The sequence below is a fragment of the Anas acuta genome, chromosome 8, assembly GCF_963932015.1.
Source record: "Anas acuta chromosome 8, bAnaAcu1.1, whole genome shotgun sequence".
Classification (NCBI taxonomy): Eukaryota; Metazoa; Chordata; class Aves; order Anseriformes; family Anatidae; genus Anas; species Anas acuta.
This window is the reverse complement of record NC_088986.1, coordinates 32,256,340-32,267,382: the sequence shown is the minus strand read 5'-3', so window position 1 is coordinate 32,267,382 and position 11,043 is coordinate 32,256,340.

Genomic DNA, 11,043 nt, shown 5'->3' with positions numbered 1-11,043 from the left:
AAGTGATCTAAACACGACACCGTTCACAATTTCTTCAGACCAGTTCATTCACCAAAGGTGTTTTGTGACTTTTTTTCTTAATCTTTTTTTTTTTTTTTCAGTTGGTACAATAAATTTTTGTATGTTCTGTAATGGATGAATTTTATCACAGCTGGTGGAAAATAGAATGTTTATACAGAATAAATCCTAAACTATATTTTAATTGTCTTAGAGTAATATAGTCCAGAGAACCTATACGCTAAGGAGACATGTATTGGGAATATACCAATGACTCTCTCTCTTAATTTGAAATTACTTTTGAAATGTGTGCAACTGTTTTACAGACTGCTTGTCAAGCTCCAGTTCACATTCTCTATCTGTAAAATATTGTTTTAGTTCAATTGAGGCTGTGCTTCAATGATATTATTAGCTTCATGGCTCCTGCAAAAGTCCCCCACAAACTTGCAGCCCTATGAGGCAGAGTGCTGATCTGACACAAGCTTATTCTGCTCATTCCACTTTTTGTTTCCACACTTTCATTGATTGCCAAATAGTATAAGACATTTTCACAGGGAGTGAGCAACAGCAACTAGTTATTTTACATTCACGTATGTTGCTGTAGAATACGGACAGAGTTAAATAAAACTTTTAAAATTAAATATTAAAAAATAAGTATTGCAGAGAGCTCATCAACAGTAGAGAAGTTATTTGCCATATTTTTTGCCTTGAATATATGTATATTATCTTCACCTACTGTGGCGTATCTTCTGCCATGCTTGTTATGTGGCTCTAGACTCCCATTAACTGAATCCCTGGTGGAAAGCCGTTTCCCTACATTATATTGTAATGCTCTTGTTAATGATAAATTGATGAAGAGCTGCTTTTTTAGATTAGGTGAGTAGTTCTTTGATAATGGGGTTGGAATCAGGCCAGAGGTTTTATACTACTTTGCCTGGAGGGTGAGAACCAACTAAAATATTCCTTTCGTGTGTTCTGCTAGAAAATGAGACAGTCGAAGAATTTCACCTTTTAATTTTAACAGGGCAGTTGAACACTAGTTTACATGGTGGATATTTTTAGACTTTGTCTTTATGTTGCCCCATATTTCTAATAAATTATTAAAGGAAGGTACTTATGTAATTAGACTGTCAAGCACCTTTTAAATAAGATTAACTTCTTTACATTTGAATTGACTGGTTTCATTTTACATGGCAAAAGATCATAAGCAAAATACTTTTCCATGTTTCAAAGTTAAGATCAATTGTTGTCCTTTTCCACTTCCAAATGCACTAGACTAGGGCTTTTACTGTAATAAAAAAACTGTTAGGATATTTATGGTTTTTAATTTTTTTACATAAAAATAGACGTTTCCTGTTATTTCTTAAGCAAGGAATGTGTAGCAACTCATGCTCATATCCATGGAGATTTTTTTTAGTTATTGTCATTAATTGAAATGAAGTCAAATAAAGTTACAAAATCACATACATCCTCACAAAAACCTTAACTTAAAAAAAAAAAAAGTTGTAGCTTATTTTAGAATTAAGAGTTTGACACCCATACACTTACCCAGAGAATTTCTTCAGGTTTTTTGATGATAGCTGACTTAATCTCAACATAGGAGATATTCACAGATCCCTTATTTGCCTTCTGCTTTCCAAGAACTATTTGTTGTGGTCATCAAAAGGAAAATTGTGTTCTAGGTTGAAATTTCTTTCCCTCAGCTAAGTCTTCATTCTGCATTAAGTTCATACCCTTGCTAACCCACTGAGATTTAGTGTCAAACTTTCTGTTCAGACTTTTGTTTCCAGATCAGAGGGAACTGCCTGGGATCCCAGCACCACCTTGTGAATTGCTCAGTATATTGAGGTCATTGTGCTGAGGTGCCTCCATGCAAAGACTGAGTGTATCAGGCTTCAACCCTAACCAAGAGACAGTGAGTGACAGTAAAATGCAAAGCAGCTTTGTGGAGGATAGGAAAAAAAGGTGAAGGTTTTGGGGTTGTTCTACTACTTTTCCAAGGATTCAGAAAATTCTCCATGATCACCAGTCTGGAAGGCTACTTCATGAGGTCGTGGTACCCCATGGCAAACAGGAGGTGTGTTGGTAGAAGAAGAGTCTGTGTTGCAGTTGCACCATCTTTGTTTAGTTGGTCTCTTTTAGGTAGATTTTGGATACAGCTTTCATCAAACAATTTAGTCAATGACATGATCTCTGTGTTGTGACTGGGAAGGTAAGAGGCAAAAGATATCTTCTGTGTTAAAAATAAATAAATAATATATATATATAAAAGACTTTCTTTACCTGAGAGTTTGCCTTACAGGACAAACATCCTCAGTCTCAGTGCCCCTGCCCCTGCAGGGAAAAGGGTGCAAAAATTTAAATATGTTTAAAGTGATCCTGGTTGTAAAGAGCTAGAGCCAAAATACCTAAAAGACAGGTTTCGTTAAGTTGATATTTGTTTCAACCTGTGAAAGAATAGTGGCTGAGTGCTTGTTAAAGGTATATTTTCTTTTAAGTTATATGGAGAGAGATGTCAACTATTTACCATAAATATATTTATACATTTGAATATATAAATGATACTGTTACTTACCTTTAGTAGGTTTCCCACTGACAGGTATGCTCAGAAAACATCTTTCACTAAACCTGAAATGTTGATATAAATATCTGAAGAAAAATACTAATCACAGAATACATTGAACAGACTTACTGATCTTGTATACCTGGAAAAAGATTTTCAAACAGACTTTGTCAGCTCAGCCTTGGCATTCCTTGTCAAACAAAAGCATGCCTAAAGACATGTTTCAAAAGCAGACAATGCAGCACTTGCTAACCTGCAGAAAATCGAAAGGGATCAGGGAGGCAGAGAACAAACAGAATAGGTAAGCAATAAGAAATGGAACACAGTTCTAAAGAGCTGTTTCAGAGAGCCAAATATGTTTAAAGAAGCCTACATCAATAATTAAACATCAGTAAGTAAAATTCCAGTATACTTTTTTCCCAGTATTGTTTTAAGGTTTGTAATATAGAAATGAAATTATTGATTCTGAATCAGTAAGAAAACATAGCTAGTGTTAGGGGAGGGAGAAACGGGTCGGGGGAAGAAAATGAGACAGTAGTATTTTTAGCACAGAGATGCTAGTCTGTAATGTTAACTTTTCATAATAGGAAGTCCATACTTCAGTATTCGTCCACTTCAGTCAGTTGAAAATTTGGGTCAGGCAGTTGTTATCTGAATTGACAGCAGCTATCTGATTAAAAGTAAAAAGCTCTTTAAAAAAAAAAGGGGGGGGGGGGGGAAGAAGAAAAAAGGCTGTGCTGTGTCACATTCACGCCACTCATGTTGCTTACGTTGTGTCACACTGTACAGTGATTTGATGCTACATAACACAACATGACATGAGTCACAGTTCACTGCTATCCACATTACACTCAGGTAGTTTGGCATAGCTTTAACTTCTGCTTTACTCTCATTTTCTATTCAGTGCACTCCACTTAGACTGGTTGGTTAATGCAGACAATTGCTGTACACTCAAAACTAGAGTTCCCTACCCAAATACATTTTTCATTGGATATTAAAGTGGAAACTACAGTGGATATCTTTTGCACATCCATATGCAGCTCCTTTGCTCAATATAGGAGGTTCATTAATGACATCTTAACCTGAAAGGAAGGAGTTAAGGGAAATTTCCCACAGGAAATACAGCTGGTGTCTGTGGCAATGACTTTCTGAGTTGGAGAAGTTGGCCAGCCTGATCCAGTGGGTGGCATCCCTGCCCATGTTAGGGGGGAGTGGAAATTGATTATCTTAAAGGTCCCTTCCAACCCAAGTCATTCTATAAGTACTCTCTAAATGGAAAATAATTTGACTTTTTTCTGCCACGAGAGATGTTCCCAAAACAAAACCTCATATTAACCTTGCAGCCTCCCCCTTCAACTTCAATTTGAATTGAATATCTTTCTGTTTCAGAGGGATGTGAACAGATTCAGATTCCAGATCTGAATTTATAAGTAGTCTGTAGCAGGCTGAACCAAAATTCAACATCTCCAAATGCTTAGGCTATGAAGAATTCAATGTTTTTTCAGAGCTTTGCACTTTGGGTCTAGCTGTCTTAATTGGATGTTTCCCAATAATAATAATAATAATAATAATAATAATAATAATAATAATAATAATAATAATAATAAATACCTCTTGCTTGCCTATCATAACATCTTACCTTTGTTCTAAACAATAGTAGAGAGAAGCACAAATTACTAGGCAGATTTGATGAGTTTCTTTAATTTTTATTGACAGCATCCTTAAGTTCTAGATCCACTTAGCACCTTCAATGAAGTGATAAGTGATTTAGCTTTTTGGGGACAACTTGATTTTATTAACTCCAAGTGCCAAATTTACCAAAAATAACTCATTAGCTGTGCATTGTGATTCACTAGGGTGCTGTGCTCTTGGCTAGATCCCAAAAACCACAATTGTGTACAAATGTTCCTATTATGGGGTGTGAGACTTACTAATGGTGTACCATATGCACCAGTGCATTTTTCTTTTTCTCTTTATAACAAAGCAGTTTTCCTACCACAGATGACAAGTGACCAGCTTTTGAAGGGTTAAAGCTATTCAAATGTGATAAAACCTGAGAGTCCACAGCAATCAAGCTATCATTCATCCTCAGCTACTCCCTTTCCCCTTTCCTGTGGCTACAACTTCAACCTAATATTCCTTCCTCTGCAATTAAGAAGTAAATAAGGCAGACAGCAAAAAAATTTATTTGTGGACTTGATTTCTGCTACTAAGTTTACATTTGCTGGAGAGCGAAACAGTTTACTCCCTCTGTTCCTTTTGAAAAATCTGTAATTCACAAACTGCTCCTGCCCCACAACTTGATAGATAAGATTTTTCCTCACTGTGGAAAAGCAATGTCTGATACTGTGGTAAATGTGACTTAGTTTCCTGTGTATTTAAAATAGTTACACAGAAATCCAGAAGAAAAGCAATGGGTGATGTGAAAAAGGCAGGAGTTTTTTCTCATCTTATTTCTTGGTGATAAAGACAGGCCATGATTTTCTTTTACGTTGTTGCTCTGAATACTGTTGGTACCTTTGACCTAGAGAGCAGAGACAGAGCAACCACTAAGAAGAAGCAAGCCCAGTTACAAAAGGTTCTTATGCTAACAGCACCGATCAGTCAGGGAAGGTACGTCTGCAAGCCAAGATGAAATGTTCTTTCCATAATCCAAGGAACATGCAGGCAAACCCTCTTTCTGATCTATCTAGGGAGGAAGTGAGAGTGATCACAGGGCCAATGGGGTAGCTGGGACACTGATGGTCCTGTCCCTGCGCCACTCCAGGCTTCCTGTGAGGCTTCCTGAGACAGCTGGATTTATTGTTGCTTATCATTCACTGACCACCCTCTACAAACGTTCTTTTTGTTGTTGACTGGGAGGAAAACTCTTCCTTTTTCTTCTTCAATATTTCTAATGTTCTGTGTCAAAAGATGTCTGCTTCTGCTTCTTAACTCAGTTACTGGAGTTTTACCTCTATGCTGTCTTCCCCTACCTCTAAGCGCTTTGGCTATTAATTGAGTTTTTCTAGTGTAGTAACCTGAAGTTTTTCACCACATAAATGATTCATCTAAATAAAGTGAAGTTATTGTGCAAAAGTTAAATTGGGCTTTAATTTGCCTCAGGTCTCTTTTGAGCCATTTCCTTGGTTGCTCCTTATTGTGGAAATGTTCCCTTTATTGTACATGATATTCTTTAAAACACAAGCTGAAGGAAAAAGAAAGGGACCAAATTTTGTTGTTTGGGCATCCTGAGAGCTGATGCCAGGTCCAGGAGATAGTTGCTCCAGGAATTTCCCTTCTGTCTTCATTCAGGTCTGGTGGCTGAAGGGAAGTATGAGAAGAAACTGGGTGAATGGCTGTGGCAAAATCCTGGTTCTTTCACTTCCTCCAGTACCCCCCTTTCAAATGCATGGCCAAAGGGATGGATGGTGTCTCATCAGGTTCACAGATGATTGTACTTTTAATGCTGTTGTCACTGGTTTTCTGAAAGGGCAAGTGCTCCTTGGTCTGTCCTCTAGATAGGTGAACCTGTAAGTGAGGACCTCTGGGTGCAAGTAAAACAAGATGTGCTATCAAGAGGAACATAGTTACAGGTACAGGGATCAGCTGAAGTCTAATTCTGACAGGCTTGTGTGAGCAGAGGCTGTCTCAGTGTTGTGAGGTAGCTACTTCTCATGGTGTTGCTTGTCTTTGCAGAGATTTACACACAGACTGATGCTTCAATATGCTGTAACCTCTGCTTGAAAAATAAGGTCATGTCATATACTTGATATATAGTACATTCATTACTTATTATTTTATGCAATTAAAATATTTAGCTAAGTAACAGTGTGTTGGTGTGGGTGTGTTTGTGTATGTGTGGGTATAACTAAGTATAAATAAACAAGTATTAGTGGTGCAATAGCACTGAATAATTTATCCAGACCAAATGAATTATTTTCACCCTTTTACTGTTAAACATTTCAAATCGAATTCCACAAGTTCATTTGCAATGTTCTTTTTTAATAGGCATATAGCAGTAATAGTAGTTGTGGTGTTTCAGAGTATCATAGCTAAATTTAAGGATATGATGGCTGAAGAGCTTGCCCATCTTCCTTAGATCAGCTGTCAAACAAAAGATCTTACTTCTGTCTGCAAAACATGCTTCTTTTCTAATCAATTAATATAGTTGCATAGGTCCTCATTTGTGATGGAAGTGGTACAAATATTTAAAAGCAAATTAATATAGAGCCTGGAGAGTCAGTGAATAGTAATAAACCCCTGAAGACTCAAAGCAAGACCAAGTAGAAAAGAGAGGATGGACTGATCAGAGATAAGCTGACATGAATAGCAATAATAATAACAATATAAAATAACTTAGAATGTCACTGCACAACAACATATCGCAGTAGCAGCAGAGCACAGATAAGAGTGTGTAGTGTATGCAGTTTCTCTATACAGTGTCACTGTAATCAGAGATTCCCATCAGGGTATAGTAACCCTTTGATTTTGATTCACCCCTTTGCTTCAGTGCTTGCCTTGGGCCACACCAGATCCATCTGGCTACCTGTCTTGATTTTGCCACCCCTGTTGTAAGGACTCCTGCCAACTGCTTATCTCTCAACATGGTGCATTTACTACCCCTGAAAGCTGTGCCTTCTGCTATTCAGAGAAGGAAAACACTGAGGAGCAGTGAACTGGCAGGTTGACAAATAAGCTGAGACTGACCCAGGGCTGGCACCCTCCAGAACTCGCTTATATTTTTGTGTTGGGCATGATCGTCGCTAAGTGTGGCCCTGATTACAGCTGTCATTTTAGGTCAGATGCAAAATATCAGTTTACAGAACTAGAGTAGTTAAAGGACCCTCATCCATCATAGCCAGATGGAGAAAAACAACAAACAAACAACATAGATATCAGCAGTGCTTGGGACATATTTTGGTTCTTCTTCAGAACGGGTAGCTGGGCAGCAATACCGATAAAGATGTTAACCTCCACCATAACAGTCCCCTGTGAAACTGCTGTGTGCTGGGAGAAAGAAATCAATGCCTTATCAGAACAAAGAAAAGTTATCTTCACAGATACAATTTGTGATATTGTTTGCAAGATAAATAATAGAACCCAAACTAACTGCACTGTCCTGGTGTCGGTTAGGACAGAGTTAATTTTCTTCCTAGTAGCTGGTAGGGTGCTATGTTTTGGCTTAGGATGAGAAGAGTGCTGATAACATGCTGATGTTTTAATTGTTACAGAGCAGTGCTTACACCAAGACAAGGATGTTTCAGCTTGTCACTCTGTCCTGCCAACGGGCAGGCTGGGGGTGCAGCAAGAGCTGGGAGGGGACGGACCCAGAACAGCTGACCCAAACTAGCCAAAGGGGCATTCCATACCATCTGACATCATGCTAAACAATATATGGGGGTGGCTAGCCAGGGTGGGAGGGCCAGACTGCTTGGGGTTAGGCTGGGCATCGGTGAGCGGGTGGTGAGCAATTGCATTGTGCATAATTTGTTTTGTACACATTATTAGTACTATTATCATCATTATTGTTATTATTGTTATTGCTATTATTATTTTTTCTGTCTTAATAAACGGTCTTTATCTCAACTCACATGCTCACAGGCTTCACTTTCCCGTTTCTCTCCCCCGTCCCAGAGAGGGAGGGGGGAGGGTGAGCAAACGGCCGTGTGGTGTTTAGCTGGTGGCCAGGTTAAGGCACAACATGCACCAAAAGGCAAAACATCCCACTGAACAAACATTCCACTCGGGCTGTTCAAAAACCTCTTTATCAATGAGAAGCACTGATCTTGTAAATTAGCTGTCTTTTCTGTGAGAAGACTGTTGCTGGACAAAGCAAGAATGAAATCATTTATTTGTTGTTGACATCTCCTTAAAAGAGGTTGAAATTAGTCTCTTTACAACAGAAGCAGATATTTTTCTTTTTCTTCCTCTGTGTGTCTTTCATCCAGTTTCTGTTTTATTGGAACGGCCCCAGAGTAATAGACTTACACTGGACAGGTCTGTGCTGCTCTGGGAAATGGATGGTACAGCTTTTCTGCTTGGACCAGTCCCTCTTTTCCTCCCCATCTTTTTTGGCTGTTGCTGGCCATCTACTGCTGGATTGCTTTTCAAACGCTTTCTGCCCCACTCATCTGGTAAATGCTGCACTTGTATTCCTAAGATACTCTGAGATAGCTTCTGCTGGACCTTTCTTGGAGAATATTTGAACGGGAGAATATAGGGAGGTAAAATAACTCACTTCACCTCTTCAGTGCAATGTGGATTCTCATGAGGAAGTCAGACAGATGTTTTGGTGAGTGGCAATGCAATTGCTTTGCACTGGCTCGTGTCTTCTGCATTCAGTTGTGTGTCTAGGGGTCTCAGGCTAAAAATAAGTGGTGGTTACATATCTCATTTTTTAGGACTGTACTACATGTCATATTTTGTCAATTGTGAATAGTTAAATTCTGAGAAAATAAGACAATTTTGAAGGCCAGTAATTACATATTTGTTCTAAGGCTCATAAGGATTGGTTCCTGCCCTTGGGTTTCACACAAGAGGATTTAGACCATTCTCCTGCTGTCTTTACTCTTTTCCCCAGAAAGCTATTTCAATGCCTGCAGCTCTGCTACAGTCAGGTAGTGATTAGAATATATTGTCAAATCTTTTAGCTTTTTATTATTATTATTGTTTTGTCACACAGCTCACCTGCCAACTTGTTTCTTGTTAATTCAACTCTTCTCATCTTCTGTTTCTACGCTTACTTGTGGGGAGGTGAGGTGACTGGGATTGAATAGGAGATAGCAGCGGTAGTTGAAGCAAGATGAAAATGAATGATATTTTCAAATCCTAAGCAGGGCTGCAGAGGCTAATAATTACATTAAAAAGGCCCTCTGCAGGTAGGTGCAAATAGGCTAGTCTAAACAAGTGCCACTATTTTAATATGGGCTGTTCAAGACGATGTCATTACCTGACTAGACTGCCACCTTTCACCTCCAGCCATTGTGCTCTGTTAGATCTCACTAACAGGGAGAGTGAGGAACTTGTTTGCAGGGGATTTGTTGTCTCACGCTCAGAGGCAGCTGAGAGACTTGCCAAATGACAGGAAGACGCTTACATTCACAAGGTGTGATTGCCTAAGTGTTTGACTGTGTCTAATTAGTTTGCCTTTGCTGGTTGGTAGCTCCACAGTCAGAAGCAGATTGACTCTGCAGGCTTTAAGCAAAGAGGTCTGATTGGTGTTATTATCATTTGTTTATTTAACCCTCCTACTAGCCATGAAATATTCCCTATGGTGTGGCCTTTTCCTCTGTCTTTAAAAAAAATAAAAAAATAAAAAAGCATTTTTACAGCACATTAGGATGGATATTTTCTTCCATCATCTCCCCACAACTTCTAGGTATACTGTATTTAATTTCTTTTAAACATCTAAACATGTTCAAAACAGACATTAATACTAACTTTATGGGCTTTGAAATATGAACAACATCAAATTGCTTTCAGAAGCAGAGAATGTTAGCTTATTTTTATCATAACCGTGTGTGCTGTACCTGTTTGGCCAGGCTTCTCCAAGGATAAAGAATCAAAATCCTAATCTTTTTCTTGGCCCAGTCTAGGAAGTGATTCCTATAATGAGAAGAGGCCAAAAAATTAAAAATAGGCTTGGAAAATCCTTATGAAAATAATAGGTAGACCACATTTAAAATCAAGAAAGATTCTCTGAGAAATATCAATGTTATTTTGCTTGGCTGTACCTCAGGGATGCAGTTCTACAGTGCAGTTTTTAGGGAATTCCCCGGTGGCTTTCAGATTTATGGGGCATGAGACCCAAGGCTCAGGGAAAAAAAGGGGGGGGGGGGGGAAGGTGCCAAAAGGTGATTCCAAGTTCGAGAAATGATTTTTTTCTTCAGGGAAGTTCCTTTACGTTCTTCCTAGAGCATACTTGTAGGCAACTTTTTGCCTGTGCCCAAAAAAAAAAATTAGGGTTTTGAAATATCTGGTGTTCTTGTCAGATGTTTCTCCCAAAGATAACACATCCTGATCAGAAAAGGAAAGAAAAGGTCAATTTCCAGAGTCTCTGGGATTGCTTTGGTGGGCTTTAGCTAACATCTGTTCTGTTTCAATTCTTTGGATGTTACCACTTTGGAAGTGCAAAACTTGAAGATACCAACAGATGTCTCCTTGTTTGAAGGGCCACTTCTATCTTGCTATTCTGCTTGTTCCTTTTTGATTTCTGTTCAAGCCCCATAGTGAGGATTTCCACATTGCCTAGGACTTGCTTTATTTTTGAGTATAATGTTTTTCCTTCTATCTGTCCAAAGACTGGCTGCTTTGGCATTTCTTAAAGTCAACTTAAATTCTCCTCAGGACATTGTCAAATTATACAAGTAATGCAAAGTATATAACTGAAAGAATAGCTTATTATCCTATAAGTAAAGACATAATCAGATTAAATATGCCTATTTATTTTTCTCCACTATTCTTAAACATTCCAAGCTATAAAACCCCATCTTAACATTTCA